This window comes from Oryzias melastigma, linkage group LG21 (assembly GCF_002922805.2).
Source record: "Oryzias melastigma strain HK-1 linkage group LG21, ASM292280v2, whole genome shotgun sequence".
Lineage (NCBI taxonomy): Eukaryota > Metazoa > Chordata > Actinopteri > Beloniformes > Adrianichthyidae > Oryzias > Oryzias melastigma.
Window position 1 is genome coordinate 19491737 of NC_050532.1, and position 15741 is coordinate 19507477.

A 15741-nucleotide genomic window follows, 5' to 3' on the forward strand; every position below is an offset into this window, starting at 1 on the left:
AAAAAAAATTGTTTTGTGTCACATTATACTGCCATAGTAAAACCATGTAATAAGATGTATTCCATCGTGTATAAACATATTCTATCACTGACTCTGAAAACTTAACTTCTTTAGTTTGACAAAAGTTTGGACCAAAGAGGCAAATCGGTGAGCATCAGCACCCGCTCCACCTCTGTAATTGGGTAGAATTTAGAAAGGAGCTATGAAATTCATCCCTGTAACTTTAATGGGATCCAGTGTCCAAGATTCCAGGTTGCTGCTCCCAAGGTGCTGGTCTAAGTTAGCCAACATTTATCACATAAACATCCACCACCACTCCTACTAAAGCAGACAAATGCTTTCCCGCTCCGCAATCCCTTCCACAGCCATCAGAACCAGGGCAACAAATCCAACTTTAATAGTTATCTATGGACTCTCTCGCATGCAATGAACACCTACATTTATTTCTCTGCTTTCCCCCGATGAGGGTAAGTGGATCAATTAGTGAAGACTACAAGTTCAGCATCTTTACACATAGTATCAATTGTTAAGTTGAGCAACAGCAGGTCCCAGGATTATCTCGGATCTGCTCCTCCCCTCGTTCCAGTCCCTTCTTCTCCTCCCTTCAAATTCAGAGCTAGCCTCATTACAAATGATTTGCTGATACACACAACCTTGGCACACACCTTAGCGCTAATGGCGCACAGATTGATTTTTAATTAGTATCACATTTGGAAAGTGGCCAGTTGAAATTGAGTTTTATGAAAAAAGATTCACCTTTGAGCTTAATAATGTTGAAAGGTGAACCCAGATTCTTAAAAAAAAAAACTGAGCATGTCTCGCACATAAATTTACTTGATTTTTTTTTTTTTTTTTCTCTACACTGTACATTTTAAAGTTTGGGATTTTAAAGAGGGCATCTGATTCGTTACTCAAAGTGGGTCAGAACAGATACGTTTTTTTTTTTTAGGTTTTCTAAATATTTTCCACCCAAATGTCAGGTCTCGTCACACAAGTCGGCTTGGAGGAGCCTAAACCCCATGTACCGGTAGTCTGTGAGTTCAGCTGACTTTACTTCATTAATAAAGTGCACCCGGCTTTCATAAACTAGGCCAGCATTTATGATGGCATGAAGAGAAACGAACAACATCTGCAATGTTTTAGACCCAGATGTGAATGCTGGGATTAAGCCCCTGAACTGTGCAGCAGAGGAAACTCATCCCTCTGAATTCTGGCACAAAGATTTGATATACTAATGCTAAAATGTTCCAATTTTTTTTTTTTTTTTTTTACATTTTTGTCCTCATTGCCCAATTCAAAGAAAATATGTGTAAATCTCATTAAGGTAGATGCTTTGTTGCAACAAATAAAAGTTATTTGTTTTGTTTGCTTCTATTGTACATATATTAATCATGATATTTCCTATTTTTAGGTAATAATTTAGATTACTTTAGTGCGGATCAATCCAAAATATTGATGGTATCGGTCTCAAGTTGGTATTGGATCAGTACAGATATCGATATTTCCACTCATGTTTGAAACTTTTCTGTACCTGCAAAAAGGACTTAGCTTTTAATAAATTATTTTCTATTCAATTGAAAATATTTTCCTATTTCTGTTTTTATGTTTATCTAGTAATTTAAAAAAAGGAAACTTAAAAAAAAAATATTAAAAACAATTCAGATTTTCAGGTTCATGTCACAGCTACAAATATCAATATTGGTATTGATATTGCCGATATTGAACGGTATCGGATCAGTATCGGATTGATCCCCAAATGCTCAGAATCAGTATTTACCCAGTGCTAAAACATTTTTACAGTTTTATTTTCCAACCATTTTTTTCCTCTGCAAAAATGACCTTTTGTGTATGCAGTGGAGCTGCAGAGTAATATTCTTTCATAGATGTATGAAACAGCTAACAGATTTGCAAAAAACTCAAATGTAAATGTATTTACCTTAAGGCGGTTTTTGCTATGAAATTTTTTAATCAATTAAAACATTTGCAACACACACAGCTTGATTTATTTGTATTTATTTTTTTATTTCATCAAATATCTTTTTAAATTGAGTTTGTAGGTCTGCGGACACAGATAAAGAAGGGAAAGCATTCATGGCATTCTTTCTTCAACATATGTTTATGTTTAGCATAAACCAGATTGTTCAAAGACGCCAGGATGTTGGGGGGAAATCACACATTTGCTCTGGCTCACACACACATTAATGTATCTGACCTAACAATCCACTCAACAGTAATTTATTGGTGCGATCCATCATTATCATGTTTTATTATGGCCACCATTGGAGATATAATTCACAAATAGGCACTCACAGCGGCGATGACAGTGAGGGAGAGGGGTGTCCTTTACCTTCGTCCTCTGCCAGGAGCCTTCAGGAGTCTCTGAAGCCCAATATGCAAGAGACCCAGCCTAGAATAAGCAGGGAAGCATGGAATCTGGGGAGCAGGAGCCTGCCCTGTTAGCCCGCTACATTGTGGGGCAGCAGGACTCCCATTAAGCACCTGAGAGGGAGACTGAAAAAGACAGAACACACCACAGCAGCAGTATAGCTGTCTTGGTGCCACGTCACATGACCACCTTTGTATTCGGTGGCCATAACTCACTGCTGGCACACAGGAATTGATCCCTGGCTGGACACTCCCAGGAGGAGCCCTGGCACTCAGCAGAGTTTGATCCCTCAGATTAATGCAACAAGGATTCCAGGCTTTTGTCTCTGACCAAACACTTAACATCCCTGGAATTTGTATCCAGCAAAGGTTGAGTCCCATGTTTATTTGGGTAATGAATTGCTGTAATTAATGCACCTATTGATTCCTCCTCAATGTCTCCTACAAAGGCCAGTCCGATTTCTAATTTAAAAAGAGTGTTGGCAATAAGATGAAAAAAGGGGAGGTGAGCCCAGTATAGACAAAACCATTGCACTATGTGCTCGTGGAATGAGAATGCAATTGTTCAATGAATCACATTTGAATATGTTCAATTAAATCCTTTAAATTGTGGGTTTGGTCTGCGCCCACTGTTGCATACTCTTGGTTATCTTATCGTGTCGTAATAAAAATGTAAATCCCTGGAGGACATCTGAGAGGGGATGAGGACGTTTGCCAAATAGCTTCTCTGAGCTCTGGTGTCACACTAATAACCACAATACAATTTTCTCACACAAACAGTACATTAGCATAAAATCACCTAGAATTATGACCATGCTAATCTCTATCATTGCGCCCTTTCGGAGGGTTATAACGGAACTGCATTGAAGTGAATGTTCCAAACACACAAAGGACAGAAAGTTTTCAAGTTTGTGCTTGCAATCCTGCGTTTGCCTGAGGACAAACAGGTAATTTTCATCTCATTCCGAGCTGAATATGCAGCTGAAAGCGTCCGAGACCTCCTGCTTCTTGTGTCCTTTTTCCTGCAGCGTGACGCTGGGTGGCTGTGCCCTTTGTAAACACCTGGTCACCACTGCTGTGAAATGTCTGACCACAGAACAATGAACAGCCAGCTGGTCCATCTATTATTGTTTGTTGCGGTTCACCTCAAGAACTGGATCGCCCCCTGTGAGTAATTACAAGAAAATGAGCTTTTGACCTTTGCTGTACACCAGAAGAAAAAAAAACTTTAAGGGTAATATAGTCAATGTGTGCATATTGATCACAACTGTAATTACAGCTAAATATCTGTTCTGTTTATCTCCTGGAAATCACAACATTAGACAGAGATTGCATCATTTGTTTGGAAGGGCGATATTTGAGTTGGTTTAAAGTTCTGTTTGTTTAACTCAGCTCTAATACACTTTAACTAAATCATGGCCAGCAGTTCAGTCCATTGCTTGAGTTTTTCCATTTTAACAGTGATGATGAGTAATGATTCATTCCAACATCCTGGATTTTCTGAGAGCCTATGGCATGCCTTATTAAAGACAAAATAGGTAGAAGACTAATTAAACTGACCAAACAGGAATGACGGCATGCCCAACTGCCAGAGCCAAGCAAGGGCTTGAAAAATGGCTCCTCTGCAATTTCAATTAATCAGTTGTATTTTGCTTAATTTTGTTTGACGTTGGCAGAGGAAACGTCCTCTGGGAGTATCTGTCCTCTGACCACTAATGCTTTAGTAATTCTTCCATCAGCAGGAGCCATGATTGAAATAATCCAAGTGTGTGTGTGTTTGAGAGTGTGTGGACATTAATCTGGAGGGGGTGTTTGTGGGTGGGTGGGTTTCTACATATTTCTGCATGGAGTGAAGAGTGCAGAGGTTGATTGTAAAGCCCACACACCTGAGAATGGAACCTGATTAACCTTACGGTGACTCCAGAAGCATGTGACCACCGCCGCTTCCTCTCCAACTCGTAGCCCAGGAAGAGATGTTGAACCTAACCCCTGCAGCAGTGATGAATTAACAATAGAATAATTCAATGCCTGAGTAATTACAAAACACTTTAGACAAGGCAACATTTTTCAGCTCTGCCGCACAGGTTCGTCAGTACTGGTGGCTTTTACCTGGAATGAGCTCTTTGCTCTCCCTAACTTTGTTTTCTCTGATGCAGATTAGATCTGCCACCCCATTACAGATTCATTTTCCTAATTTTTCATGTCTGCGCCTCGCCCCATCTGCACAGGGCTGATAATTGTGGGGACCAGCCCTGGTGATTAACATCAGCAGAATTAATTACGCCCGCCATTAAGGCTCCAGGTTGCACACAATGATCAAGAGAAATTAACTTTCTCCCAGGCCCCTAAATCATCTCACCTTCAAGTGGAGTGATGGCAAAGAGACAGGCCTGGAGTTCTGGACCCTGCACAGCACCTTCTTAACCAAACATGAGGTGTGCATCCTGCCTCCCACCAAGGAGATTACAGAGACAGCTGATGGGTATCAATTATGCTACCGTATGTGGTGGGATGAGTGAGAAGTGTCCGGGGTCTGGTGACTAATGGACCTGGGTTGTAGCCACCCTGCTGCTGGAGACCTGGGAGTTGACTATTTATTTGGCGTGGGACGAGCTGCCAGATGCTGAGATCTTCAGCTCAGTGGTCCACTGCAGACATACGTCTGCACGCCACTTTTAGTTTAAAGACCCACCACACTGAAAATGAGGTTTTTTGTGTTTTTAACATGTTCTTGTAACATTTTTCTCATGATGGAGGACATATGTAAGAGTCTAATTGAGTGATGTGTTCTGAGAGTGTCACTATTGTCATCTTTGCTGTCTATTATAAACATAGATTGATTAGCTGACCTCCGACAGTTGTGCGTCAGCCAAAAGAGAAAATGCTTGTAGCAGTGGCTCATAGGTGCTACAATTTCTGATGCATCCACTTGCAGACAAATAGATCCATGTACGTCTTTGTTTTCCTCGTTTGAGCTGGAATCTGACACAAAACTGTACGGCTGGATAGCTCCAATATTGCTCGCCATTTTGCACTGCTAATGTTAGGTTAGGGTTGTGAGGAGCTGTAACCTAGTGGGACAGTGTGTAAACAAAGAGATGATGGGAAATGATGGCAGACTTACTCCGTTAAAGGAGAATTTCTGATGAATTACTGCCGCTCTGCAGAAACTATGTCCTAGAAAATGACATATTTTTTATGTTGGCTAAAAACAGTATAATCCTAGCTAAAAGACCACCGATGCTGAGGTGTGTATTGGCAAGATTCTGGCAATGAGATATGTATCGCAATACACATGTCATGATACGATACGTATCCCGATATATATCTCAAGACAGTACCAGACAATGTTTCACTATATTTTTTAAATTATGACTTAAGAATTATCTGAATACAATTTTTTCACAAAATTAAAATCGTAAAATACATGTTAATTAAAGATCAGAACATTAGGTACTGCAACTGAATCTTATAAACAAGTTGCTTTTATTTATTTTTATTTTTTCCTTTTTTCGTAATTTAGGAAATATTTAAGTGGAAAACAAAAGCAAGACACTGAACTAAATGCTTGCTTTTCAATAATTAAATAAAAAAATAACTTTGACAGTATTTTAAATCGATAAAAGTATCGGCAAATAAAGTATTGCGATATTTAATTGAATCAATATTATCATACACCCCCAATAATAAGCAATCATTTGTCAGGTTTATAAGCTAAGCTAAAAACACCAAAACCTCCTGAAAGGAACACACCCCACGCTCCCACAGCAAGGAGGAAGAGCAGCCATGTTAAAGGAGATAAGCAAATTGCATTTGCATCATATTGACTTGTCAAGGTTAAACAGTAAGAACACAAAGAGGCATAAAAGGCTAAATCTCTGCATCTTTCTGTGCTGAAAAAGATGCATGAGAAGTGAAATCAGGGGGTTAACAAAAAACCTAACCGACGGCTAAAAGACAGAGGGGCTTCTGCTTTGACTGTGATGGGTTATTCTCCATGCAGAGTCCCACTGAGATAGCAATCACACCACAAAGACAACAGACACTCGTTTGTTTAGGGAGCGTTTGGCTCTCTGTTCTCGTTTATACTGATTTGATTTAGCTCCACAGAATCTAATTAAGCGCAGACACAACGCTCTTTGGAGTTTCAGCAGTCATATTGTGAATGTCAGCTTTTGAAAAATGGCCGCGAGCAATCAAACCTGTGAATGTTTTTTTAATGAAACAACATCCTCCCAACAATGAAAGTGATAGGTGTCAGTATATGTGCAGCAATAAAAGTAACAAGAGTTTTCATGCGTAAAGATTGTATAAATTTTATTGATAGTTGGCACATTGCAGGGTTGTAAAAACAATAACCAAAACAGTCGCAATAACAACTCTGCAAAGAGAACTTGCATTATTATCTCAGGAAAAATATACATATATGTAATAAAGAGAGAACGCCGCGAGTAAAGTCTGATCTCCATCCCACGGTGATTGTCACAGCGCTTCCTTTTCCCTCTAATTAGCTGTGGCAGCTTTGCTTAAATTTGGTGTATAATCCCCAGGATGAAGTGCAGTCAGCATCTTCCTTTCTCTAAAAACACAGGAGGTGCAGTCTCATCAACTCCATCTTCTCTCCAACACCGCCGCTGGATGATTTAATAAGGTTAAGAGACTAGTCAGCAATTACCCCCTGCTCAGTGGAGGAAAACTCAGTAACACAGTCACATTACTGCAAATGTCAGACACACAAAAGTCATTGATTTTTATGAATGAGTTGTACGAAATGCGGTTTTATTTAAAAATTCCTTTATTGGATAAAACTGATATTAACTCACTATTTCAAACAATTGACAGATTTTTTTTTTTTTGTTTAGATCTTTTTAAAATATATATATATATATATATATATATATATATATAGATATATATATATATATTATGAGATATACAGTATATAGTATCAATTATAATATGCTGGGGTATTTAGTAAGTTTTTGATTACAGCAATGTTAGTGTTCAGGGAAAAAAGTTAATTATTCACCCACACAGTCTTACATTTGATACACACATTTTTTAAATAATGTAACTGTATTATAAAGAACTATTGTAAAAAAAATGCATTCTTTCAAAAAAGAAAGCAGACATTAAAAAACATGAATAACAATAAAGTTTTTCTTACCATATAGTTTTGAAAATTAGCAAAACGTTTCCCTCCAAAAGTGTTTTTGAGACTTGACAAAAGCAGCCATTTTGAAATGGGCAGGAAAAGCCATTTTACTGCCTCTAGTGGAAGGATAAGGAACTACGGCGCAGAAGACGGATTGAGTTTTAGACGACGCATTTCTGAAGACCCACTCCAATGAATAATGCTTATGGTTGCATTCTTGTAGCATTTTTCTTATTATGAAGGACATATATAAAATTATTTAAGATTCAACCTGCACTTCTGAGTATTTATTTTTTCAAATTGTGATTGATCGGGGAAGATAGAAACACACGGTTTGAAAAGGCACAGCAAGTGCTATGAGCGGGCCAAAGTCTCCCTGTTGCAATTCTAATTCCTTCTCTTTTTTCCTCGTCTGAGCTAGCATCTGGCTTAAAACTGTTCAGCGGTATAGCTCCGATATTGCTTGCCAGTTTTTTGCTACGTTAATGTTATCTTGGGAGGTGCTATTAGCTAGCTGAAGAAAGTGTAAACACTGGCTATGTCCGAATTCCTACCTAATCCTTAACTTCAAAAAAACTATATAGTGCAGCACTATTTAGTGCTCTGGATTTTAAAGGCAATTCGTACACGATGCACACTACTTTTCTTTCGTTTTCTAAATGCAGGATATGGCATCACCTATTTAATGAAGTGAAAATCGAATTAATACGAACATTTCATGACGTTTATCTATAACTCCATTGTGTTTTGATGAGGAAAACGTGGATGGTTTATTCAAAAATTACATCTAAACACGTTTTTTTGTTTGAAATTGTTCAACCGCAATGCATTGTGGTCAATATTCGCTAATCTAGTGAGCATCAATTAACGCTAGTTTTTCACAAAGACTTCTGGGAAATTTTGTAGTGCACTCGATTTTGGAATTAGGACACCGCTAGAAAATGGCGAACTCACTATAAAATGCACTGTAAAGTGAGTGGGGGGAATTCAGACTTAGCTAAAGAGTTGATAGGAAATTAGCCAAGGCTAACTTTTACGCCAACAGTCCCGCCCACAACTAAAAGTCAAATTTCTAATGAACTTTTGCTGCTCTGCTGAAAGTCTTTAAAAAAAACACAGCACAGGCTTTTTAATTGTGGCTAAAAACTACATAATTATAACTAAAAGAACAGTGGGAATGATTTTACAATAGAAAAATATATGGTCGAAGTGGGACTTTAAAGAAAGTTTTAACCAAAGTGAGACAGAGATCTCTGAAATATGTACTGTATATCAAAATATAATATTAGGAGGTTAATGAGTTACCTTGTGATATCCAGGTTGTGTCTGCTTCTGAAACTTGAAGCAATCGTTGTGAGACAGTCCAGAGAGCGTCATTCAGTGACATTTATTGCTTCTGCTGTGGGGAAACAGGTAAACAGAGCACAACATCTACAAAGTACTCCCCTTTGACACCAGCACTCCACAAATCAGGGTTAGACAGGGCAGAAAAGGGGGCAGGGAATCAGAGGTCTTTTAGAGTTCCAACATGGTCTAGGAATGAGGCGAAGGCTGCCCAGGCAGGTTAACCAAGCATCTGGGACACGTCTGTTTGAGTTTAGAGAGCCTAACGGTAGACAACTGAAAGGGAGAGGTGTGTCAAACGCTGCTGGTCCGACGAATATTACCCCACTTTTGCTTCCCAGTGATACAATTTCCTAAAACGGCTACCCTCTCTAGCTAAAGGAGAGCTGCATGTGGGGGGTATCAGCTCCAATGAAATTAGCCCTCCTTGTTGCACTTATTAGATAATACTTCCTGTATTAGCAGAGCAGCAGTGATAGGGGGCAGATTTACAGCTCTCCGCGGCAGGCAGCTCACTTTAACATGGTCTCTGCTCATTAAACAGAGGATGTCATCAGTCCACACCCCTGCTACATGTTACATGTCACACATATCCTCCATAGGCCAGCCTTTGTCCACAACATCCTCTAAATCTGTCATTGCCACCTGGACAAGGCACATTTCACCCCCCTGCAGCAGCTCCGTACATTCATGTGTATTAGCGGTGCACAGTGCAAAACAAGCAGCGACTGCATGTGAGTGCGGATGTACAGGGCGGTCCACGTGGGCACTTGCTTCACACCCAGGTTTGCACAAAGAAGTTTATGCAGACAAGATAAGGAATCTGGGTTGAAGAGCAGAAATATTCTCATATTCCACCATAACATTGCACGGGTAAGCATGTGGAATATTGCTGCAGCTGCATGCTGTGCTCCAGATATTTTTAATTTAATTGAAACAATAAAACCAAAATATATATTTTTAATCCAATTATCAACTCACTTTTTAAAAGATTTTGGTATTATTATTTCAGTGAATTTACAGTTCTGTAAACAGAGGTGTTTAATAAAGAAATCCTCCTCCATGTCTTGGATCTTTGTTTTGAAATGATCATTTTCAAGTGGTTAAGGCTCCCTCCAAAGTCACATCCAAGCATTGCATGTGATCTTTTAAATCCCAGCAGTAGAGTTTTGAGAACATGTGGGAGCCATGATGATTATTATTATTTTAATTAGTGTGCAATTAAAAAATGTTTTGTTTAATGTTAAGATATGAGTATAAAACATGTTCATTTACACATAATATGAATGCAAAAACATCAAAGACTGTAGAATATTTAATACATCCTCTTTTTAATTGTGGACATAATGTGATATGATTGAATTTGATTCTGTAAAGTCTAACAGTGTGTTGAAAAATATTGATAGTAATCACATTCTAACTGGATAAAAGACCAGGGAGGATTTGCTTGGGACGAGTTGCAAAATGAACCATGCCAGCATTGGCTATTACACTACATTAGTCATTGACTCCTGGGACCACACTTTGGAGCGCTCATCTTTAAATAGAATATCATCTCATTCAAAAAAAAAGCTGTGGAGACTTGGGCTTTCACTCCTATTTGTGATTCGCTGTAAGTGTTTATGGCTTCTTGTGTTTTTGTTTTCAGAACCCCCTAAGAACCCAAAAGGTGCCATTTGATTACATGTCTGCTGAAATGTTTCCTCTCGTTCAATAGACTGCACCGCTCACCATCAACAAGCACAATCGTTCTGGGTGAAGACGCAGGGGAGAAAGGAAAGCCTGCCGTCCAAGATGGATGTGTGTTATTGTTTGTGGGATGACAGTGTGCTTCAATCAGGTCCTCTGAGCTCTAATCCCGGGTAGAGCTTTTAAAAAGCTGAGTCAGCTACTGCCACACTGATCCATCACAGTGGGTTAGTACTGGGCAGGTGTGCTCCGCAGCTCCCAGGAGACCGAGGAAACACCTGCCCTGCAATGCTCGGGACTTCATCATCCCGCAGTTCCTTTGTCTCCTTCTGCTGGGAGCTCAACGTCGGGCCACATAAAAATGTGAAAGCAGCACTTTTGTGGTCTTTTGTTGCCAGTGCGCGAGAATTAAAGGGAAGATGTCTCTCCCTTGTCTCCCCACTCCTACCCCCTGTGTTATTCCTCACCCAGGAAGAAGGGACAAGCCCAGAATGGACCGCACACAACTTCTGTGGAGCAGCACTGATTGCTGTAGCAGAGAAGCCATGAGAGGAGGGGACACACTAATCTTTATTTTATAATACAACCCCCTTATCAAATTGAATACTTGCTTGTAGAGGCCAATGAATTCAGAAATACACAGAGAGAAACGAGTGCTTATTACACCTGAGACAAGTGTGCAGGAGAGGAGTTTGTTTCTGCTGCAGGCAGTCAATTAGTGCCAGAGGGATACACAACACTGTTGTTTTCTGCTGAGCAGCAGTAAATAAAGGCTTTTATTAAACCACACACTGTCTGTGTCTTCTCCTTGGACTTGAATGCAGTGAATGCTTCCTTTCTTTATATAGAATTTTTATTTCACATTTTATAAAGAATCCAAACTTTCATGTAACCTTTAAGGCTTGATTTAGGCTCAACATAACATTGTTTTTTCTTTTTCCACACACAGAAAGGCATTCTCATGAATGAATCAATGCATCATAACAATGCACCAGTGAACATGTGGTGGAAAATTTGGTGTCTTGCTCAAGGACAACTCATGGAAGGGCTGGGGATCAAACCATCAATCGACCAAGTGGAATGCTTTTTGTCAGGACAGAATAAAAAACATCATTCTGGAACATTTGATGTATTAAAAAAAACTCAATTTGATGATTAAAACAAGTTTAGAATTTCAAAAATTGACTTTTTACGTTGAAATGTGGCTTGTTTTGACACATTTAGCAGCTATTGTGCTATTTTTCTTGAAAATGTTTGGAAAAATTACTTCCTGTCATTTTTTTCAGTGGATTTGAGCAAGTTTTGTATGCATATTTATCGAGCATCTTTAATTTTATAATCATATAAATCATTCTTTTTCTCAAAAGTTACAACAACATTTTATTCTCCTTTTATTTCATTTTATCAGTAAACCGCTGTCTTGTGAGTCAGTGTACTTTTTTTATTTTAAAGCAAACCCATAAATCTACGCAATCAAAAAAATGGCAGAGCCACACCAACCAACTTCAACTTTTGTAGATTGGTTCTATTTATATTTTGGTGTGATTTACACTCAGCTTCCTCTATGCAAGTGAACAGGAAACAGATGCGAGGAATTGTTCTGTCCCTAAATTCCACAGAGACAGATTCTAGTCAACACCAACATGTAAGATTGGCTTTGTACTTGCATGTGAAATGGTAGTAGACAGTGACTAAATTGACTCCCTGGTTTCCCTGCTCTGAATCCCCATTTCCTCAGATTTTCCACTTGCGTACGTCCGTCTGCCCAAGCCCAGGTTATTGCCGGTAGGCGTTCCCAGAGGAGCCATGGAGCCGAGTCTACGCTTTCTCAGGACAAGGTCGACCTTAACAGCCCAAGCACAATGGGCAGTGGAGGGCAGACTTTTTTTGTACGCATCAAGTTCACAAAAATGATTTAGTGAATAATTCTAACCAACATTTATGAAATATGTAGTGTGTATTTTTTCCTCTCCCAAAAGCAATAAAAGTTTTGCTTTCAAACAAATGTGTTTTATTTCTTCCTGAAGAATAGTTGTCAAACAAACTAAATCAAACATGCAAGCACAACAATTAACATTTTTTTTATTTTGGAAGTCAGGGAAATGTTTGCAAGAACATCCACACTTTTCATGGACCATGGCGCCATCTAGAGGACATGGAGAACAAAAGACATTTGAGAATAGCCTTACTTTTAGAGGTCACATCATAATTGCCTCATTTCTTTGTGTTCATTCAGTTTTAAATATTCAATTACTTCTGATAACTTCTGATAACAGTCGATTATGTCCGCTTCTGACTGAGCATTAGGATGTGCTGCCACCACATTTTTTCTTTAGAAAATAACAGAAATCTTCTCACTTGTGCTTCAACATAAAGTGACTAAAAATCCACCTTCACAATAAAAACACAATAATTAATGAACACCATAGTGTTTATCATAATATGTGTTTTTATCAGCTAATGAATTGAAAAGGTTATATTCATGTCGCTGCACTTGATTTGCAGTCACTGGCCCCTCCTGCACAAGATTTACTATACACAAAATTTTTGCTGACGCGGTTCTTTCTGGCCGCTGCTCAGATATATGGCAAACCATAATTTGTGATTGTAAAATGGATATAAAATCTGTGTTAATTATTTAATCGCGGCTCTACAGTTAGTGCTGCATTTTAGCCCAGACGAGAATGTCATCCCTCTCTATTCCTTCGGGTGGTACCATCACTCATTTGTCAGGGGAAAAAATCAAGAGCAAAATTGAACAGTTTTATGGCAAATCAGGGCAAATCGGGGCTTTTTATGAGCATCGTTAACTAAAAATGATTTTTTTTTATTCCATTTTATGTAAATGAAGAGGGAGCTGTGCTAAAATCGAAAATTATCCATGAGTGAGCTGAAGGCCTTGCTTAGACAGTTCTAACGACGCTGGACACTTCACAAACCAACTTCTTTCAAAGTATTTTCTAAAAAATAAAAAGTGGCTTCCACAAGCACAGAGGATCAATACGTCCATTGCAGCCTACTGAGTGTAGGACCAATGATATATCTTGGTGTCAGGGGGCAGTTAGGTGCAAAGACTGAGGGGTGTGATCAACAACCAAGCAAACATGTTGTCCTGAGGTGAGGGCGAGAAGGTGTACTTGGAGCATCAATCAAACCACATCTGTGAGAGGCTGATACTGCTGTTTGCTCTCACTGCACTTCCTGGTCGACTCATTTTGCCCCTTGCAAGTCTCAAACGTGGGCGCTCAGCGAGGAATTTAATGATTGCAGAGCGTTCCATTATTGTGATGAAGAGCATGGCTGAGGGTTGTAATAACGTGTACTGCACAACAGCTTCCTCAACCAAAAAGTAGTGTGACGCTCACTTGCAGACATGTTTAATTACTCATTTCAAACCCTCTCCATGAACTTGATACCTTTAGCAGTGAGATCTAGTAAGATAAATTATTTTTCCAAAAGATTTGGCATAAATAATAGTCAAGATGTATACTCAAAACCTCAAAAAATGTAGGAAAAAGTATAACTTTTCAAAAACTGGATTTAAAATATTAATCACTTATTGGTAATTAAATCCCATCACCAAAGCCCAGGATAAGATTTGTCAAAGATAAACTCTGCTGTCAAGAATTTTTTATTGCTCAACTGTGCAATAAAGTCAAAGATTTTGGGTCAACTCTGGTGAGTTCTTAGACAGAAACGCACAAAAAAATCAATGAACAATCAATTTTTTCAATGTATCACATCATTACACATGTTGATATGTTAGGCAAGTGCTATTATAGGTTATTTATTATTTACAAGTGCAATACTACATCACTCTGTGGTCACCAGTATAGTTTATTTTCCTTCTGTGACACTGAATGTACATATTTTTAGACTTCATATATTCTAGATTATTATTTATATTTAAAATTCATTTTTATTTCCTATAATCCTGACTTTTAGATTTTCTTTTTAGCTCTTTGGGAGCATCATCATTTCATTGTGCACATAATGATGCTAAAGGAAATTTGGGTTTTAAACTGAAAAAATATTTTCATGTACTCATACACTAACATTTTACATCCTTTAAATAAAGAAATGCTAAAGGTGTTTTGGACATATAAAATTAAAAACAAAACAGATGCAACAAAGGGATTTAGTGCCTCTAGGCAAATACAAAATTTGCTGTACAGTAAGAGTAGCTATACTGCTCTTGAATTTGACCTGTGAACCAATCATAAATTCTCATCATTAACAGTGTCAGAAAAAACATTACCCTTTTTATTGGAGCTGTATTTCCCTCACATACCACAATAAACTTTATGACGGACATTGTCTAAACCATAAAACCGTCATATATTTGGAGCTGCTGGTCAGCTCCAGGAAGGCTAAGTGTCTGGCCTTTGTAACACATTTTACCAATCAGACACTATCACTAAAAAAAAAAAAAAAATACAGATAGAGTATGAATTCATATATGTCAATATTGCATCAGTTTGCATATGGAGCCATCAAGTTAGGAAGTTTCCAATACTTTTCACTTAAGGAGACTTTTACATTTCATTGTATTGAGTTTTACAAATGTTCTTTTTCAAAAAGAAAATAATTCAATTTACATGTGTTAGCCTACACCATGTATTTCTGTCAAGGAAAGTTACTAGAAGTCATCAACTTTATCGTGAACTCTGAATGACAGATAACACTCTGGTCTGACCAGATAAGCTGCACTATATTTACCATTTAATTAAATATGCATTTAATTCAGCAGTTTTTATCCAATATTTTTTATTTGTTTTAATTTTACAATGCTTTATTTAAACTCAGACAAAAATGTAGTAAAGTAAAAAAGCACAACCATTTATTTCTATATCATGAGCTACATTAATGTCAACACAGATGTTCGAGTCATTACCTGATTTCTTAACCTCTTGGATTATTAAAGAGATAATGTGAATAGCATAACCTGATAGATTTTTTTAATAGTAGCAGACATGGGGATATCTTCTTATTTTCCTTTTGAATTTTCCTGCAATTTATTGCATTTTTATCAAAAACTTAGTTGCTTTTTTTTGTTTTTTATTACTTGACAAAAAAGGGGAGACTACAACAACGTGTTGCATATTTTGCAGATCTACAAGCTCCCTTAGGACATATTACACGGTCAACAAACAAAATTATGAAATGTG